Genomic DNA, 25,641 nt, shown 5'->3' with positions numbered 1-25,641 from the left:
GGTTCTCCAGAGGAAAAGAACCAATAGAATACATGAATATAGGAAGAGATTTATTACGAGGAATTGGCTCACATGATTATGGAGGTGGAGAAGTCCCATGATCTACCATCTGCAAGCTGGAAAGCCGGAGGTGTAATTCTAGTCTGAGTCCTAAGTACTGAGAATGAGAGAGCCAATACAGTAAATCCCCTACATACGAACCTTCAAGTTGCGAACTTTCAAAGATGCGAACATGTGTTCGCATGTCCAATCACGTAAGTTAGTTCATATGTCTCTGACATTATCTGTAAAAGTCAGGTACCTAGGCTAACTTTGTTGGATTTATGAACAAATTGGACTTACGAACACGCTCTTGGGATGGAAGTCGTTCATATGTAGGGGACTTACTGTAGTATAAATTCCAGTCCAAGAGCAGGAGAAAACTGATGTCCCAGCTCAAGCAGGCAAGTAGGAAGCAAAAGGGGTGAATTCCTCCTTCCGCCTTCTTTTTGCTCTATTTAGGCCTTCAGTGGATTGGATGACATCCCACCTCCATTGGGTCCACCATTTAAATGCTAATCTCACCTGGAAACACCCATAAATAATGTTTAACCTGGGCACCCCTTGGTCCAGTTAAGTTGAACATAAAATTAACCATCATTGGGCTTCCCTGGTGGCGCAGTGGTTGAGAGTCTGCCTGCCGATGCAGAGGACATGGGTTCGTGCCCCGGTCTGGGAAGATCCCACATGCCGCGGAGCGGCTAGGCCCATGAGCCATGGCTGCTGAGCCTGTGTGTCTGGAACCTGTGCTCCGCAACGGGAGAGACCACAACAGTGAGAGGCCCGCATATTGCAAAAAAAAAAAAAAAAAAATTAACCATCACATTAGGGGTTACTCAGATAGCTTGGGATGGTGGCTATTTACCAATGAGCATAGAAATTTTCCAACATTATAACTATTTGTATCAATGTAACAGCACACTGTTACTCTCAGTGCTGTCAGTTCTGAGAGCTGTTTGATCTGTCTGAGCATGGAGCCAACACCCAGGAAGTGCTCCTGAGAAATGTAGAGAAAGAAACCAGGCCTGTTCAGAGCACTTAAGTCCTAGGTAAACCCTTGTCTGATGCTAAAACTACTGCTGATCTTTTTGGTCCCAGGAACACAGAACGTCATTTTGTTTTAGCCAGTAGGGCTGGAGTTTCTGTTGCTTGCAACTGTCCGGATCCTAACTGATAGACCTTTTTTCTGGTAATAAACTCTCTTTGAAGGTCAACCAGATGATCCAATCCAGATATTTTAAAATTAACCCAAGTGTAAGCCAGACCAACAGGGGATGAATACCACTTCCTGCAGAGTCACCTTTACTCTGCTGTGCTTCGCGAAAAAAATGCTATGCAAAACTCGGCACCAAGTCTATTGCAAAGCTGGTATTGAAGGGGTGGCTCCCTACTTTACACAGAGTCATTCTGGTCTTTTAACTGTGCCTCTCTTAAGCTGTGGATTCATTTTTTACCACATAGATACTATGAAGTATGTAACTAACTAGTTGTCCCTTTTCCCCTTGCCTGCCAGGAAACCCAATACACAAGTACTTGTAGCAAAAGTATAGAATTCCATAGCGGATTTTTTTGTTTGCTTGTTTGTTTTTAATCGTAGCCTTGTTCCTCGTTTAATTTTATGTTCTTATCCTTGTTTTCCCCATCAAGGGGAAAACTTTACTTTTTATTTATATAATCTTGCTGCATTTCATGTATCCCTATGTGGAAATAGGAATTATATATCTAAAAAAAATCACTTTGATTTAGGTTTGATTAAGATGAAAAGACATTACAGGGAAGAGTACTGTTATATCAATTACTTTGAAGTTTAGTAAAGGAAAGTGAAAGGGGATGGAAGAATATTTAAATTCCAGGGATCTCTAGAGCAAAAGGAATCAAGACACCAGAGAGGTGGGAGAAAGCTCCTATTTACATTTTAACCTCTGTCTCATTTACTCCTGAGCAAACTAATACAGAGTTCCTCTTGAGATGGTTATTTAGTGTTAAGTACAGAGTCTCCACACTGGGGAAGCCCTGGAAACAATGTATTATTCATTTAATATATAAAATATTTGTTGAAGGAACTGGAATTTGCTAACTTAGGCTATAAATGAACTAACTACAGGCCCTTCTGTTAGAAAAATCTCAGACCCCTGGGTGTATCTCCTGCTTTTACTGGCTGTGAAAGTTAAAAAAAAAAAAAAAAAAAAACGTGGCTCTAGCAGATTCAAACTCAAACACAACATAGAGCTTGGGTTCTCCAATAATCTTAAACTGATTTAAGACCTTTCTGACCTAATACAAATAAGTAAAAAACAAACTAAAATTAATTAAATAAGCACTATCCTCAGTTGTCATAGAACATGTTGAACAGTAGAGGGAAATGGGCACTAAAATCATGAAAGGGGAATCCATGAAGTGCTCTAGAAGGAAGTGTTTTCTGGGGGTTGGACAGGACCTGACAGCAAGGGAAGTGAAGAGAAGGGAAAGGAAAAGGGAGTCAGGGAGGATGAGGTTAGAATATCAGAATCAGGACAGGGAACGGGAACACTCCAGGTGCTAAGTCCAAAACGCAGCAGTCTGCAGGGAGGTGAACCTTCCAAGTGCCACTTGTACAGAGTGATGCCTTTGAAGTAACAGCTAACATGGCCTCTGTTTTCATGTGGGGCCCATCTGAAGCACCCCTGGTATTTGAAGAAAAAGATCTCATAATCCCCTATCTTGCATGTGACTTAAATTGGCTGAGCCTCCTTGCTCCCACCTTAAGATGGGTCTTAATGTGTCACATCCAAAGGAAACACCAATCTTACCTTGAATGTCTTGTTTATGCATTTCCTGGGTTTGGGGTAGGGGACGCAAAGGAGAAATCATCTCTACCAATGTCAGCCAAAATCCTCTTACCCATTTCTACTCCTAGACATCCACTTCTAAAGGCAGCTTCGACTCCTCTGGTTAAGAAAAAACTTTTTTTGAAATTGCAAAACTGGTTCTTTTTTGCATGTGCAATTAGAGAAAGCTAGCTTGTTAAAATACATTTTTTTTCCCCCAGAATTCTGACCCTGAGGAGCAAGTCCTACTAGGAGAAGCTGATATTCTCTCCCTGTGCCTTGAGACTCGGGCTCTCAGGAACACTTATCTAGACCGCCTCTGATTCCTGAAACTGAGGGGAAAAAAACAGGGAATGAAGCCTTTTACAATTTTTCTTATTCCAACTGTTATTTATAAATGAGTGAGTTTTATATTGTGATATCCGATTCATGACTAAGTTTAGAAAATGAAGCTAGATCTCTCGTTGTGTCTGTCTGGATATGTATATGTGTCTCAGTAGGTGTCTTTGGATAATATTTCTGACGTTAATTTGTAAATTATATGGAATTCCTAAAGATCTGATATGTCCTGGTAAAATGTTATCAGTGATAATTCTAATTATTATCTTAAAGTGTTGTATGTCACAACAGTAACCAAGTTACTTTGTCAATTGCATTGTAATCAGATTTTAAATGTGCCTTCTTAAGTCTTTTGTCATTATAGACACAGTTTCACCCTAATACCTTTGCAAAAATGCTTTCTCTTCAATAAGACTTATAGAAAGGACTTTTGGATTAATACAAGTTTCTGACTTTCAGACCATAATGCTGAACTGAGTAAGAAATGGAAGAATCCTAATGAAAAACCTGATGGCTTCATAAAGCTGTTAACAAAAAGGATTAGTTACATAGGACTGAGTGAACTGACAAATGTGGTTATAATTTTTATGGTTTCTATCTGAAAAATTTACTGGTTTAAATCTGTGTTTTCCAGGTGTAAGGAAAATCTTCCCCTCAAACTAATTATGGCTTACAGTAATTTGGTAAATTACTTATGCAACCAGAATTGAAACATTTATATTTTCTCTCTCTCTGCTCCCTCCCGAGATTGGAAACTCTTAGGTTCCCAGCAGCTTTAGCAGATAAATTAGGCTGGCTACCTCACTAACAGGGCCCCTGCACTGGACTGGCCTATAGAGAGGACTGCTGACCTCAAACTCACCTTAAAACAACATTCAAACAGGGGAGAAACTACACTTGCACTAGGAAGAGAAGATGACATCAGAAGTAGACAGCCCAAGATCCTGGACCTGACTTGTATGATCATTTATAATGTTTTCTTGACTTCTTAGACCTCTGCATATGAATCAAATGTTTTCCTATCATGGGTATGATCCTATGCTAGTTTTAAAAATCAGTCCAATTGTTGGGTTTGTGGCCAATTACCTGTGCCTAGTACTTCTGAGTTTCCTTGCTAGATTTCTCCATTCCAAGGGTCTAATTGGTTGGCCCTTAGGAAATTTTTGACAGTGTGGCCACAATATTCTTTAGACTTTATGGAGAAAAAATTAAGTCATGTTCAGACCACTATTGATATGACTAGATGGGATCCCCTCACCTAACCAATTAATAATACCTGTTCTGACCTTGGCCATAAATATGAATTTTCCTCTATTACTCAAGCTCAATCAAAGCAACAAGCAAAATTTCAGCCAAGGAATAAAACCTCCCACAATTATGGGATGGATTTATGTAGTTAACACCAGGCTATGGTAATTTAAGTTTAAAGGCTCCTCTATGTTGGGGATAATTAAATCATACTAAGGATAGTCAGTCTAGTAACACTAGGAAACTGGGCTGGGTACCTTATGGACAGTGCCAATATATAATTTCCTTGAAAGATAAGGATTGGTACAGAACAGACTAAGTCAGATGACCTGGGATATATTGGGCCACACCTAATGGAAGTTCTTGGCTTAATTCTTACTTATGAACTTACTAATACTGCTAGCTATATATTTTTTTATATTGCCTGTTTTACAAAATTGTTGTTTCTTACATTACCAAATGTGTGACTGAGCCTCTGATAAAATGATGATATATAGTTCCATATGAGATCAATAATTGTAAGAGTGTAACTCTAGATATGGGAAGAAGCAACAAGAGGGAATATTTTCCTGGACCATAAGAGATTAGTAAGACAGGTGGTCCAGAGACTTTCTGCTGCTTGTAAGGCCTAGTCCAATAATGGTACATTGAGTAGCCTATCAGCAAAATCTTCGCCAGACCTGGGAATGAGCATTCCTGGCACCATGGGACAAAATGGTCATGAAATGCCTCCCAAACCATGGTTAAATTTATAACCACGAGGAGGCCCTGTCACCTACAAATTGGCACTTGCCATTGGCACTTGCCATGTGCCTCTACAAAGATTAAATCAGGAGCTGCTGCAGCTGCTGACCTTCAACACCCCCTGAAAGGAGTTTAGGGTGGAGATCAGGAATGAGGCACTCTGTGCTCTGGGAAAAACTGGCAGAACAAGCCTTCAGATAGTTAGATCTTTTCAGGAGAAGATTTTATGAGCCCAAACTCTTGTCTCTTCTCATACCCAGAGAAACACTAACATCATTAACAGTGACATCCGCTTTGGCTATTAAGGAGAGAATTACAATTAAAAGTCAAAATGGAGCAGCTGTGGTTCAGACATCCAAGGAAATAACTAGGTGACACTATGGGTGTGATTTTAGACAAGTTCTTGTATTGCCAAGAACTTGAGTTTTCTGAGCTATGTCAGACTTGGGATGCCACCAGCTATTCTCAAAACAATGTCTGCTGGCAGCTGATAACTGCAACCTTATTTTTTAAAGGTCTCCTCTTGTAACTATTACTTCTCCAACTACTTCTAACTGGGTTTGTTACACCTACATCACAGCCATGCCCAGAAATTCTGATTTAATTGGTCTGGAGTAGGGCTCAGGCACCCCATTTTCAAAAGCTCCATCCCTGGGACTTCCCTGGTGGTCCAGTGGTTAAGAATCCGCCTTCCGATAGGGACGGTAGTCTTGTCCGGTTACTGCAGCACTAGAGTGTCAGTTGGTCCCGCCCAGAACACTTCAGTTCTGCCCTGCAAGGTTATATTTAATAACTGATTGGTGTGTCCCTTTAATACAAGAAAATGGAAACTGAACAGCCAGAGGAAACCCTTCCCAACACCGAAACCAGTGGCGGATTTGATAAACGCCCTGCTAAAGATAGGAAGAGGAACAAGCTTTTAAAAGATCTAGAAACACTGATGAGATGATTGAATTACTCATTCTGCTGCAGAGCAAGAATGCTGGGGCAGTGATTGGAAAAGGAGGCAAGAATATTAAGGCTCTCCGTACAGATTACAATGCCAGTGTTTCAGCCCCAGACAGCAGTGGCCCCGAGCGCATACTGAACAGCGCTAATATTGAAACAATCGGAGAAATCCTGAAGAAAATCATCCCTACCTTGGAAGAGGGCCTGCAGTTGCCATCACCCACTGCAACCAGCCAGCTGCCGCTCGAATCTGAAGCTGTGGAATGCTTAAATTACCAACACTATAAAGGAAGCGACTTTTGACTGTGAGTTGAGACTGTTGATTCATCAGAGTCTGGCTGGAGGAATTATTGGCGTCAAAGGTGCTAAAATCAAAGAACTTCGAGAGACCACTCAGACAACAATCAAGCTTTTCCAGGAACGTTGTCCTCAATCCACTGACAGATTCGTTCTTATTGGAGGAAAACCTGATAGGGTTGTAGAGTGCATAAAGATCATTCTTGATCTTATATCAGAGTCTCCCATCAAAGGACATGCTCAGCCTTATGATCCCAAATTTTACGATGAAATCTATGATTATGGTGGTTTTACAATGATGGTCGATGACCGCTGTGGACGTCCCATGGGATTTCGCATGCGGGGAAGAGGTGGTTTTGACAGAATGCCTCCTGGTCGGCGTGGGCGTCCCATGCCTCCATCCAGAAGAGATTGTGATGATAGGAACCTGTCCAGGACCTCCTCCACCTCCCCCTGGACGAGGGGGCCCGGGTGGTGGCAGAGCTCAGAATCTTCCTCTTCCTCCACCACCACCACCTAGAGGAGGAGATCTAATGGCCTATGACAGAAGAGGGAGACCTGGAGACCGTTATGATGGCATGGTTGGTTTCAGTGCTGATGAAACCTGGGACTCTGCAATAGATGCATGGAGCCCATCAGAGTGGCAGATGGCTTATGAACCACAGGGTGGCTCTGGATGTGATTATTCCTATGCTGGAGGTCGTGGCTCATATGGTGATCTTGGCGGACCTATTATTACTACACAAGTAACTATTCCCAAAGATTTGGCTGGATCGATTATTGGCAAAGGTGGTCAGCAGATGAAACAAATCCGTCATGAGTCAGGAGCTTCAATCAAAATTGATGAGCCTTTAGAAGGGTCCGAAGATCAGATCATTACCATTACAGGAACACGGGACCAGATACGGAATGCACAGTATTTGCTGCAGAACAGTGTGAAGCAGTATTCTGGAAAATTTTTCTAAGACTACTGAAGAACTGAAGGAGTCCTGCATCTTTTTTTAAAAAAAACTCTTCTGTTTAAAAAGCCAACATTCCTCTACCTTGTAGGTGTTCTGAATTTGAGGTGTAGTGAAATCTTTGCTCTTCACCAGATGAAATGTTTTAGTTCCTTACAAGCAGGGTTGGGAGTTGGGGGAGGGTATGCAAAAACTAACACTGAAATTTTGAAACAGCGGCAGAGTGAATTTTAATTTTTTTTCATTGTTGGTGGTTTAAAAAAAGTCCCCCCGTCTAATTATTGTGAACACTTTGCTTTGTGGTCGCTGTAACATCTGGAGGGGTGGGACAGGGAGGAAAAGTAACAGTAGTCCATATGTCCCTGGCATCTATTCAGAGCAGTGTGCAGAATGTGATGCTTTTTTGTAAGAAACGTTTTATGATTTTTTAAATAAAGTTAGTGAACCTAAAAAAAAAAAAAAAAGAATCTGCCTTCCACTGCAGGGGACACGGGTTTGATCCCTGGTTGAGAGACTAAGATCCTACATGCTGGGGCAACTAAGCCCATGTGCCACAACTAGAGAGAAGCCTGCGTGCCACAATAAAGATCCCACGTGCTGCAACTAAGACCCGACGCAGCCAAATAAATAAATAAATATTTAAAAAAAAACCAAAACAAAAAAAACTCCATCTCTGATTCTAGTGTACTTCCAAATTGTACCCTGGAATTCCCTCCCCCTTCCTGCTTCAGCCTGAGAGTTCCTCCTCTCTCCCCTAGGTATTAGTTTCACCTTGGTTTTCTCTTCCCTCTCTGGGCTGAAAAGTCAGTGAGACTTCTTCCTGAAATAGCAGGAGACAGGTTTGCTCGTATTTCTAGTTAAAGAAAAAAAAATTATATGTATATATACCTGTCACATATCCAACGTTGCAGGGCATGGGATAGATTTAGTCATACACCTCTAGAAGAAAAGGATCTTGGAGAGCATCTGGTCCAGCCACACTCTCTAGTTGAGGAAACAGAGGCCCAGAAAGAGGATGCGACTAGTCCAAGGTCACACAACGAATGAGCACAGACCCAGAGACAAAACCCTAGTCTTCTGGTTCCAAGCCATGGTCCTTCCCTTCCCCGCCCCACCTTCACTCTGACTCTGTTCCCTGGGGTGGAAAGTAGAAGACTCCAGGGAAGGATCTGGCTCTTTAAAACCATCTTCCATTTCCAGGCAGAAGGGGGCCTGTTCAGTGAGCAAGAGCCAAACCCCCTGGAGGTGACCTTGGGGGAGGGGAGGGTGCTCTCCAGAGAGATTCTGATGGCTCAAGATAAAGGAGATCTGCAGGGGGAGGGGAGCCAGTCAGCTGAGACTATCACGTGGAAAGCAGAAAGCAGTGAGGCCTGCTTCTAACCACCTACTCACCACCCTGGGTAAGAGGTGGGTGGGGAGAGAAGGGGGGGTGGGAGGGAGAGCTGGTGGGGAGGGGAGGAAGAGGCACGGTGCCAGGACTTGCTGATAAAGAGCCCCCTCCCTACTGCAGAGGCCCTGGGCTGACAGAGGCCTGGAATCTGGGTGAGGGTGAGCTAGGTCGGTGCCCCTCTTCACCCACCCCTAACACCTGCAGATCCTTCCCTCCCCTAAAGGGGTGAGTTGAGGGAGGAGATGTGGGCAGGAGGGAACTTGGCCTGGCTGCCAAGTGGCAAGGTTGCGAGAGGGCAGCAGTGCGGTGTCCCGAAAATCACACACAGCATTTGGAATCACGCAGGCGCAGATTCAAATCCCAAATCTGCCACTTCTTTCAACCGCGTGATCCGGAGCAAGTCTCTGAGCTAGGTTCCCTCATAAAATGGGGATAACAATGCCTGGTCCTTGAGAGGATTCTGATACCGTACACGTGTCATGTACGGTACAGGTGGGGCTCAGAAAATGGAAGGCAGTAGGAGGAAGGGTGGCAGCTGCCTGGGTTCAAATCCCAGCTCCACCCCTTTTCACCTGGCACAGGACTGCCTGGTGCCTATTTCCTCTAATAGAAAGTGGGATGGCTGTAGCATCTACCTGATAGGAGTAAGTGAATTCATAGGCAGATGTGAAAGGCTGAGGACTGGGGGGCCTGGCTCAGTGGGTGCTCCAAAGTGTCAGCTTAATTTTGCCACTGCTGTTGCTCTGTGGTGGGCACAGCCAGCCTGTTGTACCCCTCAGAGACTCTGGAGAAGTGCTAGGCCTAGGACGTTTTCCTATCAATAGAAACATTTATATCACCTGGAAAAAAGGTGTTTGGCCTCGAAATATGAAAGGAAAAGTGCAAAACCAAAACTAGTGCATGCCTTGTGAAGTGTCTACAAAACACTATTATTTTAACTTCCTTAACTGTCTTTGCAAACATTTGAAATCCATTTATATGTTAGATGTTTTCATTCTACAAGAATCTAAGTGATGACGACTAAGAATCAGAACCAATCGGAACGTAAGTAACTTGTAACCAGATAACTTCAAATGCAAAATTGTAAAAATTATTTTCGTAAATCACTGTGATAGAGCTGAAAATGCAAACATTTTCAATCTGTTTCAGAAATATATATGAAGTTTAAGGAAATCAGTAGGAACAATACACTCAAAATTCAGGATGGTAGTTTCCTCTGTAGGGAGGGGAGGGTAGCAGAGAGAGGTACACAGGATATTTCAACTATCCTGGGAACATTTTATTGCTTAAGCTGGTGGTGAGTACCACAGGTTTTTATTATATTATTCTTTATTTTATTTATGAAAAATGTAATAAAATTTTACAATATATTTTTGTAGCAGAAAGAAGAGAAAGAAATGTCCCCACATCATTTCAAATGATTTTAGGGCAAACTTATATTTAATGTGAAATGTGGAGGCATTTTAATATGCTGTACATAATGTAAGGCAGGGCTAGCAAAAGTGCAAGGCCCTGCCTCTACCAATGGTCCTCCAGGCCCCAGACCTCTTACCTGGGAATCAGGTGCTCACTGTGGACCCTGAAGAACCCAGCAGGGATTCAGTTTCTTTATTAAGCATATATCTGTCTATGAAGTACAGATAAGTATATTTCTCCCTATGTACTAATTAGGGAGGTCAGATACATGGAGTTGTGAGAAAGCCAGAGAGTTGCAGAAAAGTAGGAATCACGTGTAGGACTGGAGGTCTGAGCAGGCCTGGTGGTCCCCCCTACAAGCAGGTCTAAAGTGGATCCATCTGTGTGTGACAAGGTGCTGGCTCAGCCAAATGGCCTGAGAGGACAGCCTCCTTCCCTTCTAGGGAGAGGGAGTGTTTGCCTGACCCCTGACAGTTATAGAGAGATGCTGATAGGCATGTAGGGTAAAGAGCAAACTGTGAGACTTCGAGGCCAGGCCTTGATGGACAGGGAGTCAGAGAGGGGAGGAATGCAGAGTGGGGAAGGGACTCAGTGTTGAAAGAGGGAGAGAAGGGGGTTGTTTATTATCTGCGGTGTAAGCTGGACTCCACAGAGGGTCACCAGGCCCCACCCGGAACCCCGCTTGTTGGAGCTCCCAGGAAAAGGAAAAGATCTTAAATAAGAATCTGGGAAAGATGCCAACTGTCCTCTGGGTCATTCCTCTGGGATGGATTTAATTTGGGGCCTTGTTTGCCTTGAGATTAGGAGCCAGGGTCCAAGGAAGAGGTTAGCCAGCACCTGATCCACTTTGGTTATCCTGGATGTGAAAAAGCAAGGTACATTGGTCTCTGTTCCAGCTCCTGACACAGGGCAACCTGAGTGTAAAACAAACAAACAAACAAAAAACACCCTTGTAAAAAAGTGATAAGAGCATTAGGAGCACCTTTTGTTCTAATATTTGGTCCTTGACCTGGTCCCTGACACAGGGCTCCTAAATCCCTTGGAATTTTCTAGGTGATAGGAATGTCTTTTGTTCTAGTGAGGTGACTCTGGGTGGGCTCTTGATGGGGGCTGGTCACCAGAGAGATCAAGCCATGATTAGAAGCTTGGAATTTTCAGCCATGCTCCGCATTCTCTAGAGAGGGGAGAGGGGCTGGAAAGGGAGTCAATAATTAATCATGCCCATGTGAGGAAGCGTCCATAGAATCCCAGTAGTGTGGGGTTTAGGGAGCTTGCAGGTTGGTAAACACATCCATGTACTGGGAGGCTGACATTCTCCAGCTCCACAGGGAGGGAAAATCCTGTGCTCCAGAGAACTCTACTTAATGCTCTGTAGTGACCTAAATGGGAAGGAAATCCAAAAAAGAGTGGATATATGTATACATATAGGTGATTCACTTTGCTATACAGCAGAAATTAACACAACATTGTAAAGCAACTATACTCCAATAAAAATTAAAACAACAACAACAACACAAAAAACCCAAAGAAAATCCTGTGCTCAGGACCCTTCCAGGCCTCGCCCTGTGTATCTCTTCATCTGGCTGTTTATCTGCATCCTTCATCATAGCCTTTAATAAACTGGGAAACGTAAGTGTTTCCCTGAGTTCTGTGAGCTGCTCTAGCAAGTAATCAGATCCAAGGGGGAGGAGGTTGTGGGAACTTTTGATTTGTAGCCAAGTTGGACAGAAGTTGTGCATAACTTGGGGACCTACTATGTGCCATTGGCATCTGAAGTGGGGGGCCAGTCTCATGGGACTGAGCCCTTAACCTATGGGATCTGACACTCTCTCCAGGTAGATAGTGTCAGAACTGAGTTAAATTGTAGGACACCCAGCTGGTGTCACAGAGAATTGCTTATTGGGGGAAAAAACCCACACAACTGGTGTCAGAAGTATTCTGAGTGTGGTAGTGGTGTGAAAGGAAAGGAGGAACACAGGAGGTGGACTGAGGTTTTCTCTATTTAAAAGGTTTCCCACGAAACTCTTGTAATCAACCAGCAATGGGAAAGAGGGCTAGTGGTGCAGGCTCAAGGCTGGACTCTGGTGCAGCCTCAAATGGGGCAGGAAGCCCAGAGCCTTGGCTAATGACAGGCCACCAGTAAATTAAACCCTGTGGGAATTGTCTTGATTCATGGCACATACAGTCCCTGTCGTCAAGGGTCTAAAGGCCACTGGAGAGAGAAGGTCAGCAAATAGACAACAAAGAATGTAAATACACCGATTACCTTAATTTACTGAAAAGCTATAGGAAACATCATTCTTAGTGGGGAAAATAGGAAGCATCCTTTTTAAAATCCAGATGAGGACAAGGCCCTCTATCATCCTTTCTATTTAGCATTATTCCAGAGGTCACAGTCAGGTCATAAAACGAATGGAAGGATAAGGATTGGAGAGGAGGAAATAAAACTATCCTTGCAAATTATGCAATTGTCTGCATGGAAAGCCAAAAGATGAATCTACAAACAAGTTGTTAGAAATAATAAGAGAATTTAGCAAGATGGCTGACTACAAGATCAATAATAAATACATTGTACATTATAATAATAATGGCTAACTTTTATTGAATTAACTATTTCCGGGTGCCACATGCTTTATATTTACTCTGTGCCAAGTGCTTTCTATGGACTGGCTTGAGTCCTTAGAACAACCCTCACTTTAAGAATGAAGAAACTGAGGGTCAGAGAGGTCAAGTGAATTTATCATAGCAACACAGCTGTTGTGGGGTGGAGGCTGGACTGACTCTTGAACTCTCCCTTAACCACGACCACTATCCTACATGCTCAAGTGTGCAAATCTCTGACGTCCAGGGTGGGACTCAAGATCTAGGGCCCTTCTCCCATTCTCCGTACATCATGAAAGTTTTCATGTGTGAACAGAGAGAAAGAGAGAGAGGAGGAATGCCCCAGTAAGAACCGAAATTGAATTCCCCTCCAGCCTACTGGAGTCAGACTTAAGCTGATTTAAAGAAAATAAGGAAGTGTGGTGTTTCTTGCACACCTGTGTTGTAGCTCAAAGTCTCGCATGCAATTCACCTCTTACCTTATTTAATTCTCAAAAGATCTGTGCCTCCATTTTACCAATGAGGAAAGTGAAGCTTCTAGAAATTCAGAGACTTGTTCAAATTCACAGAGCTGGGAAGTGGCACAGCCAGCATTCAATCCTGAGCATGCCCTCCTAACCTCACAGCTCTCTAGACTTTTCCAAGGAACTAGAGGGAAAGGCAGGCAGGTGCACAGCATCCCTAAAGCATGTGAGACATGAGTGTGGGGAAGACAGGCTGGGAAGGGAGCAGTTAGTTAAGGAGGGGCAGAGACAGCTTCCTGGAAAAGGTGGCCTTCAAGCTGAGTTTTCAGCAAGGAGCAGGAATGAGTCAGGGAAAAAGGATGGGGAAGAAAGGTACAAAGTCCCAGAGATGAGAGTAAAACGGCAGATTCTGTCAACAGCTAAGAGTTCAGACAAGAGAAGAACTGACTGAGGATGAGCCTTTTATAGTCACCAGTAACCACTGACACAAATGACCAGTAAGACCCCTTGGAGGGACTTCCCTGGTGGTCTAGTGGTTAAGACTCCATGCTCCCAATGCTGGGGGCATGAGTTCGATCCCTGGGCAGCAAGATCCTGCATGCTGCATGGCAAGGCCAAAAAAAAAGACCCCTTGGAGAGCAGCAGCACAGTGCGGACCTTGCCCGGCATTGCCCCTCTAGGCGGTGCAAGTGGATGGCGGGAGCTTGGCCTGGTGTCAGCTCTCAGCAGTCCCAATTCTTCAGGTTCCCCTCCCTTCCCTTCAATTCTCAGGGCTGCCTGGCCCTGGCTCTCTCCTGAAAAGAAAAAGTTTGCTAACCCCTGATTTAAACCATTTACTGTTGAAAAAATTTGTTTTGAATTATGGAAAATTTCAAACATTAAATATAAAGGAAAGAATTGTATAATAACCACCTATATTCTTGTGACCTAAATTCAATCATTTTAACATCTTGTCATACTTGTTTCATTTATATGTGTTTGTTGAACTATCTTAAAATAAATAACAGACATCATGATACTTCAATATTAAATACTTCAGCATGTATCTCTTTTTTAAAAAAGCATTCTCCTAAATAACTCAATATCATTATCACACCCACGAAAAATAACAATAATCCCTTAATCCTGGCTAATACCGAGTGCATTAAAATTTCTCCAATTGACTCTAAAATACTTTTTTTTTTTTTTTTTTTTTTTTTGCGGTACGCGGGCCTCTCACTGTTGTGGCCTCTCCCGTTGCGGAGCACAGGCTCCGGACGCGCAGGCCCAGCGGCCATGACCCACGGGCCCAGCCGCTCCGCGGCATGTGGGATCCTCCCGGACCGGGTCACGAACCCATGTCCCCTGCATCGGCAGGGGGACTCCCAACCACTGTGCCACCAGGGAAGCCCTAAAATACTTTTTATAGCTACATTTTCAAACCAGGATCCAGTCAAGGAACACACAATACATTTGGTTATTTTATCTCTTATCTTTAATCTAGGATTGTTCCTCCCCTCCCTCACCTCGCTTCTTTTTTTTTTACATTGATTTTTGATGAAACCAAAGAATGATCTTGTAGTATGTTCCACATTCTGGATTTGTCTATTTCTTCATGGTCATCCACTGAATATTTTATTTCAATTATTATACATTGATTTGGTTCTTTTTCAAATCTGCTTCATCAGTCTTTATAGTGATCTCTACGGTGGTGGAAATCCTATATAATAGTATTGTGATGTTCAGTGATGTCACACTGGTAGCCTGAAATCAGCCATGGTGGGAGTATTTACACCTGAAAATAAGCAAATGCTACAAATGAAGGCTTGGTTTAATGTTTTATTGTCTAACCTTAAGAAACTGATGGAAAATGTTAATAATTTAAACTTAAAAGTGTGTTGTGTCTGTAGCCATTACATTGAGAATAGCACAGAAAAACTGAGGAAATATTCTTCCACTATTCAAAATTATTATCTGGTTTAGCAAAGAAGTAGCTTACATTACTGACTAACAAAGGAAGTGCCAATGTATGTCTTTGTTGTTTCATTTTATCTTCCTCCTTAACATAAATAAAAGTGTTAGCCAACATTCACTTTAGAACTGCAGTGAATTGCAACCATAGGTTGGCTGTGGATACAAGAGTTTGGCAAAAATCATCAAGTGTTTTGTGTGAATCAGTTTTCTATATAGAATTTACAATAAGGAGTATTGTATATTTTATTATTATTTGTAAATTGGTTCCATACATCCTTTATGTCAGTAAAATTTATGTACATATATCTGCATGCATTTTTCCCATGTCACTGGATGGAACCTGAGATTTGTCTTTGATCTCTCACCTGGGGCAGCCATCAAAGTACAAGCTCACAGTATCCAGTGTCCAGCAGAAAGCCTCAGAGTAGCAGCTGGCCTTGGGGCTCCTTTACCCCCAGTTTTGAGATCTGTGCATTACTCATTTTTGTATCAGTTCAGTGATACATTTTAAAAGATATTTTGGGGACTTCCCTGGTGGTCCAGTGGTTAAGATTCCACACTTCCACTGCAGGGGGCATGGGTTTGATGCCTGGTTGGGGAACTAAGATCCTGCATGCTGCATGGCACAGCCAAAAAATTAAAAAATAATAAATAAAAGATATTTTGTTTAATATTTTATTCAGTATTCAGTTTTTTCATTTTCTCATTGGGAGAATCATTCAGGTATCTAACCTACCACACTCATGGTTTCCAATGACTTGCAGGCACAGGGGGCTTGGCTAAACTGTAAGAGCCAGGGCTTTGTTTATTCATTTTACCTGTCCACTCTACAAGGCTGCAGACTCAGCCATCTCAGTATGTGCAGAAAATTAGTGGGTAATACCTGATTGCTGTGCCATTTCCGGTCTTCTCAAGGAAAATGTTTGGATTTAGGTTGTGATGTTTGGGGTGGTTCTATTGTTCTGAGCTTGTTTTTATGTGTTTTCATTTGTGAATGTTACAGGTGGCTTTGGCTTGGGTGTGAATTATCATCATCGTCATCATCATCATCATTATCATCATCATTTTGGTTCTACCCCAGTCCTGCTCTTTTTGGGCAGAGCAACATTCCATAGAAGGGGAGCTGTTCATTTTAATTGGCATCCTTGGCTGATCTGCAGCAGCTGGGCCCCTGTCCTAGTCTGCTTGGGCCATAACAAAATACCACAGACTGGGTGGCTTAAACAACAGAAATTTATTTCTCACAGTTCTGGAGCCTGGGAAGACCAAGATCAAGGTGCCAGCCAATTCAGTTCCTGGTGCAGGCTCTTTTCCTGATTTGCAGATGGCCACCTTCTCACTGTGCCCTCACATGGCAGAGAAAGAGAACAAGCTCTCTGATGTTTCCTCTTATGAGGACACTAATCCTATTGGATCAGGGTGCCACCCTTATGACCTCATTTAAGCTTAATTACTTTCTTACTCTAAATATAGCCACCTGGGAGTTAGGGCTTCAACATATGAATTTGGAGGGGATACACAGTTCAGTCCATAGCAGTCTTGCTGACCAGGAGGCCCAGTATGAGCTATAAAGTCAGACAGACTCAAGTTCAGAGCTCAGTTCTGCTACTTACTAACTTTGTAAAATATTTCATCTTTCTGGGAATTCACTGGTGGTGCAGTGGTTAGGACTCAGCACTCTCACTGCTGTGGCCTGGGTTCAGTCCCTGGTCAGGGAATTAAAGATCCTGCAAGCGAGGTGGTGGGGCCAAAAAAAAAAAAAAATCATTTTCTGACCCTCAGTTCGCTATTCTGGAAAGTAAAAACAGTAAGTTCCATTTCAGAGGAGTAAGTTCCAATTCCAATGTTGTAATTATTACATTAGAAAATGTATAGAAAGTAGCTAGCACAGTGGTGCCTGACATGGGGCTCAATGTGAAGTTTCCTAGATGATGCCACTCAAAGTGTGGTCCTTGGACCAGCAGCACCTGAGATCATGACAGACATGCAGAATGTCAGGCCCCATCCCAGACCTGCCAGATCAGGGTCTGCACCTTAACACCATCCCCAGTGATTTGAATGCACATTGAAGTTTGAGAAGTACTGAAGTAAATGGTATGACTTGGCCCAGCTTGGCCATGAGGCATATTGGGAATGCAGTGTCATAATTCAGTGTGCACGCACACACACACACAGAGCAAAAGTGAGAGCAAGAGAGTCTAAAAAGCAGCTGGAGAGAAAGCACAGATCACCCACAAAGAAATAGCAATTAGACTACGGCCAATTTCTCGATGGCAACAAAGGGAACCAAAAGCAGGTGGAATAATAGCTTTAATTTGCTAACAGAAAATAACTGTTGACCTACAATAATTCGATACCTAGTGAAACGCTCTTTCAAGAAGAAAGGTGAGGGCTTCCCTGGTGGCGCAGTGGTTGAGAATCTGCCTGCCAATGCAGGGGACACGGGTTCGAGCCCTGGTCTGGGAAGATCCCACATACCGCGGAGCAACTAGGCCCGTGAGCCACAACTACTGAGCCTGCGCATCTGGAGCTTGTGCTCCGCAACAAGAGAGGCCGCGACAGTAAGAGGCCCGCGCACCGCAATGAAGAGTGGCCACCGCTCGCCACAACTAGAGAAAGCCCTCGCACAGAAACGAAGACCCAACACAGCCAAAAATAAATAAATAAATAATTTTTAAAAAGGCAGATGCTTGCTTTAAAAATAAATAAATAAATGACCAAAGAGAAAAAAATTTAAAAGAAGAAAGGTGAAATAAAACCATTTCAAACAAATAAAAACAGAGTGTGCTGACAAAAAAATTCACTAAAGAAAACTTAAAGAATGTACTTCAGATATCCTGGATAGAAGAACTGAAATAAAATTTAAAAAAGGAATGGTGAGCAAAGATGTTAACAAATACGTGTATAAAAATATTAACTACTGTGAGATTTGTGTGTGTGTGACAAGGGAAACAGGCTACTGTGCTGGATGAGAATACCAAATAAATTAAGAGAGTGTGATTGGAATGAAAGAATTCTAAGATCCTTATGTACTTGGAAAGAATGCACAGATACTGATTGAACTTTAGACCTCACTATGTTAGGTGTGCATGTTAAAGAAAACGCCACAGGGACTTCCCTGGTGGCGCAGTGGATAAGACTCTGTGCTCCTAATGCGGAGGGCCTGGATGCGATCCCTGGTCAGGGAACTACATCCCACATGCATGCCGCAACTAAGAGTTTGCATGCCACAACTAAGGAGCCTGAGTGCTGCAACTAGGTAGCCAGCAAGCTGCAACTAAGGAGTCCTGGAGCCACAACAAAGGAGACTACTTGCTGCAACTAAGACATGGTGCAACAAAATAAATAAATATTAAAAAAAGAAAAGAAAATGCTACAAGCAGAAAATAGAATAGTGGTTTCCAGGGGCTGGGAGAGAGGAAAATGGAGATAATAATGTATCCATTATTATTTAATGGGTACAGAGTTTCACTTTGGGAAGATGAAGTCCTGAAGATAGATGGTGGTAATGGTTGCACAGCAGCTTGAGTGCACTTAACACCACTGAATTGTACACTTAAAAATGGTTAAAATGTTAAATGTAAATTTAACGTTATGTATATTTCACCACAGTGAAAAGAAGAAGGAAGAAGCTAGGGTAATCACCAAAAGAACAGACATAAAACACGTAAGTTGCAAACAAGTAGGAGAGTGGGAACAATGGAATGAAAAAATCTTTAAAAATCAGAAGAAAACAAAGAAAGGAGGTAAAGCTCAGAGGCAGGCACAACTCAATATTGTATTGTTTAAGAAACATGTATAAGTGGTTCAAATATACAGAACATCAGGGGAATGGATAAACCAGAATCAGGATAATGAGGAGGAGGAGGTGTGGAATCAAGGAGGGACACACAGTGGCTTCTAAGGCATTGGTCATATGTTATTTTTTAGCTGGGTGATGAGTATATAGATATTCATTCTATTATTTTTCTTTAAAATAGTTCAATTTTAATAATATTTTGTATGTATAAAATATTTTATCATTATAATTACAATCATAACTTTTTTCAAGAAAGAAGGAAAAGGTAGTTGTAAAGGCAGATTAAAAATGGGACTCTGCAAAGGACCGGGGGTGAGCCATCCTGGGCGCCCTGCTTCAGCATCAAGTTCTGCAACTGGAGGACAATTTAAATGCAGCCTAGTTTGCTGTCCTGTCCCCTTTGGTTCTCCATAGATGGGGACAGTGTCTTCTCTACTCTCTGACCCTACAGTTCCTTCCCTGTAGTTTAGGTGGGGCCATTGCACACCCCCCCGCCACTAGTTTGTTTTGTCTCCCTCTCCCATTTTTCATTTGTCTTTTATGATTCCCAACAGCAGGCCAACATCCTGCTAGTGTTTGTTCAAGGTCAGTTCTGTCTGGTGACCTCTGCCTTCCCTTGGTCTTTAGTGGTTTCCCAGTCTCTTGTGGGATTAGGAAAGAGTTAGGCAGCTCAGACTCTCTCCATCTGTCCTGTATTCTTTGCGTGCAGTGTAACTCTGGTGTGTGGATATGGACAATAGGGAAGAAAATATATCTAATAATTACAATGAACATTCATTTAATCTGTATAAGCACTCTGCATGCATTATCTCATTTAACCCTCATAGCAACTCCATGAGCTGAGTAGTAGTATTATTCCTAATATACAGATAAGGACACTAAGACTCAAAGAGGTTATGTGAGGCTGCACATGTGGTCAGAGGAGAGCTAAGCAGTCTTACCAATACGTCAGGCTCCTCTGGCTCCTCATGTGTGCTTGTCCAGGGAACTGAACACACAGAGAGCCACTGAAAACCCTTGAGGATCATAAGAAGAGAACCCTCATGTTCACAGAAAGCCTAGAGAAATGGCCTCATCCTCCAGACATTCTCAGAGTAAAAAGCCCTCCCAGAAATTAGGGTACAATTCTACAAATGCAATTCCCACTCTGCTTCTTACCCTTATGAGTAAATAGTAGAGAGTATGTGAAGGAGATGATATGACTTTGGGCAAGTCACTTAACCTCTCTGTGCCTCGTTTATTTATTTATTTTAATATTTAAAAAATTTATTTATTTTTATTTATTACTATTTTTTTTTTGGCTGTGCTGGGTCTTCGTTGCTGCGTGTGGGCTTTCTCTAGTTGAGGTGAGCAGGGGCTACCCTTCATTGTGGTGCACAGGCTTCTCATTGCAGTGGCTTCTCTTGTTGCGGAGCATGGGCTCTAGGCATGTGCGCTTCAGTAGTTGTGGCATGCGGGCTCAGTAGTTGTGGCACATGGGCTTAGTTGCTCAGTGGCATGTGAGGTCTTCCCAGACCAGCGCTTGAACCCATGTTCCCCGCATTGTCAGGCGGATTCTTAACCACTGCACCACCAGGGAAGCCCCTATTTATTTCTTTTAATATTTATTTATTTATTTATACCGTGCTGGGTCTTAGTTGCGGCACGCGGGATCTTCGTTGTGGCATGCGGGATCTTTAGTTGCAGCAGGCGGGATCTTTTAGTTGTGGCATGCAGACTTCTTAGTTGCATCATGTGAACTCTTAGTTGTGGCATGCATGCGGGATCTAGTTCCCTGACCAGGGAACGGACCCAGGTCGCCTGCATTGGGAGCGCAGAGTCTTACCCACTGGACCACCAGGGAAGTCCCTGTGCCTCATTTAAATGGAGATTATAATGGTGCTTACCTCACAGAGTTATGAAAATGAAATGTTAATATATATGTGGTTCTTAGGACAGTGCTTGGCACAGAGTAAGCACTAACTGTTGGCTATTATTACATTATTATTATCTGCAGCCCAAGTCATCCAGTGACTCCTCCTGAGTTTCGGTATGGCTGGGTGGTAGATTGTCTCCACGTGTGTCTTGGAGTTAAGTTCCCGCTTCCAGTCCCAGAGTAAGGCAGGAAGGTGGGCAGACCCAGGTGGTTACCGAAGAGGTTGGTCTGGGTGAGCTGAAAATGTAGTGATGTCAGCAGGTGGTGAAAATCTCCCCCTTTCACTCATTGTGTGCTATGAGGGCACGCGTGGGTGGATGGCTGGGGCCCAGGATGTGTGTGGGTTTCATTCCCACAGTGGTTTCAGGAGAGTTGAGTCAGAGAGCATTTTTTAAATATGGCTGCTATAAATGATTTGACTAATTGATCTGGATAATTCTACATACTCTTTCTCAATATTCTGAATTTATGGCTGTGGTTTTCTTTTCTTTTTCTTCTCTCTCTCTTTTCCCCCATATCCACTGAACTTGGCCTCTGGGGATTATGGGGGTCGCAGGATCATAGTGTGATCAAGGGATCAAGGTGATACTAACCATTGAGCTCTGGGATCATCCGAAAGAAGTATTCATCCTAGGAGATCCTTAAATGTCAAACTGGCCCAGGGGAAAATCTGCTAGGCTGGCTTGACAAGTTTAGTTCTCATTTCTCTGATCTGATTAGTGAGACTAACTCTTTCAAGGCAAGAAACATGAAGTTAATTGCCAAGGTAGACAGGACAATGCTCTTTTTGGAGACTTCAACAACACACAGTGACTCCCTCACTCAGCACCTCTCTTGCTGATGCCTCCCCAGCACCCTGGGGCTTCACATCTCATTGGGGGGATGACTTCCAAAATGACCCAGGGTTTGGGGAAGTGGAGGGCTTGGGTGAAAAGGGCTCTGACTTCATCCCAGGCAACGTTATCTCCTTCCGTCTTCAGTCACAGGCCTGAAAGAGAGAAAGTGGCAAATCACTCTGGATTCTTGGTTGCAAACGATAGAACCCAATCTGGCGAGCTTAAGCAGAAAAGGCTTAAGGTACTTCTAAGAGTCTCTATGAGGGCATGAAGCAAGGCTTGGCAGCTGTGACAAGGCAGAGCTGCTGTAAAGAGACACAACTGCTGCCCTGACTGAGTGTGGACCAGGTGCGACCCCTGGCAAGACTGATGCTGGGCTCACACTCTGCTACTGCTACTTCTGGCAGCTGGGCACTTCCGCCCGCCTCCACCCTTGCCAAACTGGGTGGGGCTCAATTCCCAAATCCAGGCTCTGAGGTTGCATCTGATTGGTGGACATCAGGTCACATGTCTGGGCCCTAACTGCAAAGGAAGCTGGGAAAGTGCATTTCGGGTTTCTGCTTTACCAGATGCGCAGAGTAAAACGGTTGAGGACATCCTAAAGGAGATTGGTTGGGGGCGCCAAGAGGAATGACCGATGTTAACATATAATCAACAACTTAAAAATCACATGACTAAGACCCCCTCAGAACCAACCATACTACCTTGACAGAGACCTTTGGGCCGTGACCTGCTGCGTGGGTGTAAACCCACCCTACACGCCCTCAAGTTCTTACTCTGCCCCTGGGAGTCTACAGCATAAGTGTGGACCCTCCTCCTCATCAGGGGCCTTCATTCCCTATGTATCCCAGAAGCATTGGTTTAATTGTTGCTTTTGTTTGGGCCTTTTTAGGCAAACTCAAATGACTTCAAGTGCCAGGCAGGTAAATAAGTGGGTGAAGTGAGCAGAGGGGAGGGCATACTTGGGACAGGAGAGGAACCTAAAGAACAGCCACTGCTCAGGGCCAGATGTTTCCATCTGGAAATATGGACCCTGTGGCCCAGATACTGTGAAGTTTCCAGAGAAGCCAGAAATTTGGATTTCTTTACATGAAATCTCCAGATTTTTTAAATGTTTGATTAAATACTCTTGATTATTAAAATTTTTTTATTGTGAAAAACTTCAAATATACAGAAAGAGTGATGGTATAATAATCATCCACATCCAGATTCACTCATCACTCAGATTTAATGCTTTTGACGTTTTGTCATATTTGTTTCATCTATTTTTTTTCTGCTTAAGTATTTTAAAGTAACAAAATCAAAAAAGCTAATAAAATATTTTCATCCTTAAATACTTCAATAGGTTTCTGTTTAAAACATATTTTCCTGAATAGCTGCACTAATACTTAAGAAAATGAACAAATACCTTGTCGTTACTCAAATTTCTTTTACTCCCCCAAAATGACTTCTTTAGATGGGTTGTTCAAACCAGAATCCAATAGAGGACCAAGAATTGGATTTGGTTGTTACATGTCTTAAGTATCTTTAATCTAGAAGAAACACTGGTCTGTTCTGTTATTTTTGTGTGTTTCTACTGACAGTGATATGAAGAAGCCACACCAGCGTCTTGTTGACTGTCCTGTCTAGATATGTGTTGTTTCCTTGTGATGTCACTTCAATTGTTCCTTTATTCCCTGCATTTTCTGAAAACTGGAAGTTAAAGGTTTGATTAAATTTGGCAAGAATATATCCAGGTGTTGCTGACTCTGCCTAATTCATCACGCCAGAAAGCATGGAATGATGTCCTACTAGTGGTGATGCCAGATGAAGAACTACGTTAAGATGATCCCTCCCATTGTAACTTTATATTTTCTTCTTTAGACTGATCATTTCCCCCAAGAAAGCGTTTACCTAAGGATTTTAGCATCCATTGACGTTCCTTGCCTGAATCAATTTTTTCATTAGGGATTGCAAAAGAGTGTTTTTCTGATGCTATAATTTCTTTGACATTTATTAGCTGGCATTCTTCTATAAATAAAAACTTTTGTAATTAGCTGGGACTATTCGCTTATCCTGAAATGGGAACTATTGGTTCCTACCGGAAGGCATTGTCAGGAACCACATCACAGGCTTCCAAGAGGTTATCTCTGGGTGATTATTTCAGTTTATTCAATTTGTTTATCTAAATTTTCTATGATAAGTGAGTATCACTTTTTTTTTTAAGTTTAATTTTTTTAATTTATTTATTTATTTTGGGCTACATTGGGTCTTCGTTGCTGCGCGTGGGCTTTCTCTAGTTGCGGCGAGCGGGGGCTACTCTTCGTTGTGGTGCTCAGACTTCTCATTGAGGTAGCTTCTCTTGTTGCAGAGCACGGGCTCTAGGCGCATGCGCTTCAGTAGTTGTGACATGCTGGCTCAGTAGTTGTGGCTTGCAGGCTCTAGAGCACATGGCCTTAGTTGCTCCGAGGCATGTGGGATCTTCCCTGACCAGAACTCGAACCCATGTGCTCTGCATTGGCAGGCAGATTCTTAACCACTGTTCCACCAGGGAAGTCCCGAGCATCACATTTTTTTAAAATTAATTAATTAATTATATTTATTTATTTATTTTTGTCCATGTTGGGTCTTCGTTGCTGCGTGCAGGCTTTCTCTAGTTGCGGTGAGCAGGGGCTACTCTTTGTTGCGGTGCACAGGCTTCTTATTGTGGTGGCTTCTCTTGTTGCGAAGCATGGGCTCTTGGTGCGTGGGCTTCAGTAGTTGTGGCATGCGGTCTCAGTAGTTGTGGCTCATGGACGCTAGGGCGGAGGCTCAGTAATTGTGGCGCACGGGCTTAGTTGCTCCATGGCACATGCGATCTTCCCAGACCAGAGCTTGAACCCGCGTCCTCTGCATTGGCAGGCAGATTCTTAACCACTGCGCCACCAGGGAAGTCCCTGAGTATCACTTTTTAATAAGAAATAATATTTAAGAAATGAAATCAGGATAAACACACAAGCATACTCAAAGAGTAGCCATACTAGGTAAGCAAACAAGAACCGGGCTGACCCAGGACCATGCCTTTAAGGTCAGAGATGCTTAGACAAGAGAACACCAGCCTTGTAGGTGCCTGCAGGGATGTTACACATCTACTCATCAACTCTGACTCTCACAGTATTCACTGTCATCCTCACCACTCACAGTTACCACACTAATCACAGGGTGGGGAGGGGCAGGATGGGGCGACCAGGACAGGATGCCACAGGCCCTTAGCTGAAAGAGTCAAGTCATCTTTGTCTTTGTCTTTGAGAGCACTTTGATTGTCTGGCCCTTCCCAGCCAGCCGTATCCCAGTCCACCCCTGCCAGTTCTGGCAAAAACAACACAGGCTGGTGCCCTTGCTGTCAGGTCAACTGAGCAGTCACCCAACCTGGTAGTCAAAGCCAGCAGGCCACGGGGCAGGATGGTGCCCCAGTGACATGTGGTTTTCAGCATGTAAGTCTGGCACATCTTTTGTTAAATTTATCCTTAAGTATTTTCTGTTTTTGTTGTTGTTTTGCTGTAAATTGGTTTGCTTTTCCAATTTCACTTTTCAGTTATCGACTGCTAAAAAAATATGAAATGCTTCACAAATTTGCACGTCATCCTTGTACAAGGACCAGGTTAATCTTTTGTGTCATTCCAGTGATGTTATATGTGTTTTAAGTAAAAATGTAATAAGATCCACTCTTGTGAATTTTTAAGTAAAAATACACTCCAGGCAGGTAAATCCCTTCTCTCCCGAGGCCTCCTGTGCTCCTAGACACTGCCACAGACCCCTACCGGGGGCGTATGGGACCTCTGCCCGGAGAGTATACCTTCTGCTGCATCGTTAGCTGGCTCTTTCAGCCTGGATGCAGTCTGCGTTCTCCACTGCAAACTTCACACAC

The 25,641-nt window shown here is 43.1% G+C and overlaps 1 non-coding gene and 1 pseudogene across 1 annotated transcript; one reads left to right on the top strand and one right to left on the bottom strand.

The window, feature by feature from the left end:
* Window positions 1-5,915: 5,915 nt before the first annotated feature.
* On the top strand, window positions 5,916-7,387 carry LOC115864731 (heterogeneous nuclear ribonucleoprotein K pseudogene; annotated as a pseudogene).
* A 17,935-nt stretch (window positions 7,388-25,322) lies between these two features.
* Window positions 25,323-25,425, bottom strand: LOC115864739 (U6 spliceosomal RNA). The gene has a single exon (XR_004044100.1). It is a non-coding gene; the product is annotated as a U6 spliceosomal RNA (small nuclear RNA).
* Between the last annotated feature and the right edge of the window lie 216 nt (window positions 25,426-25,641).

Source organism: Globicephala melas, chromosome 2 (genome assembly GCF_963455315.2).
Source record: "Globicephala melas chromosome 2, mGloMel1.2, whole genome shotgun sequence".
NCBI lineage: Eukaryota > Metazoa > Chordata > Mammalia > Artiodactyla > Delphinidae > Globicephala > Globicephala melas.
Note: the sequence above shows the minus strand (reverse complement) of the source record. Positions and strands in the feature narration are given on the sequence as shown.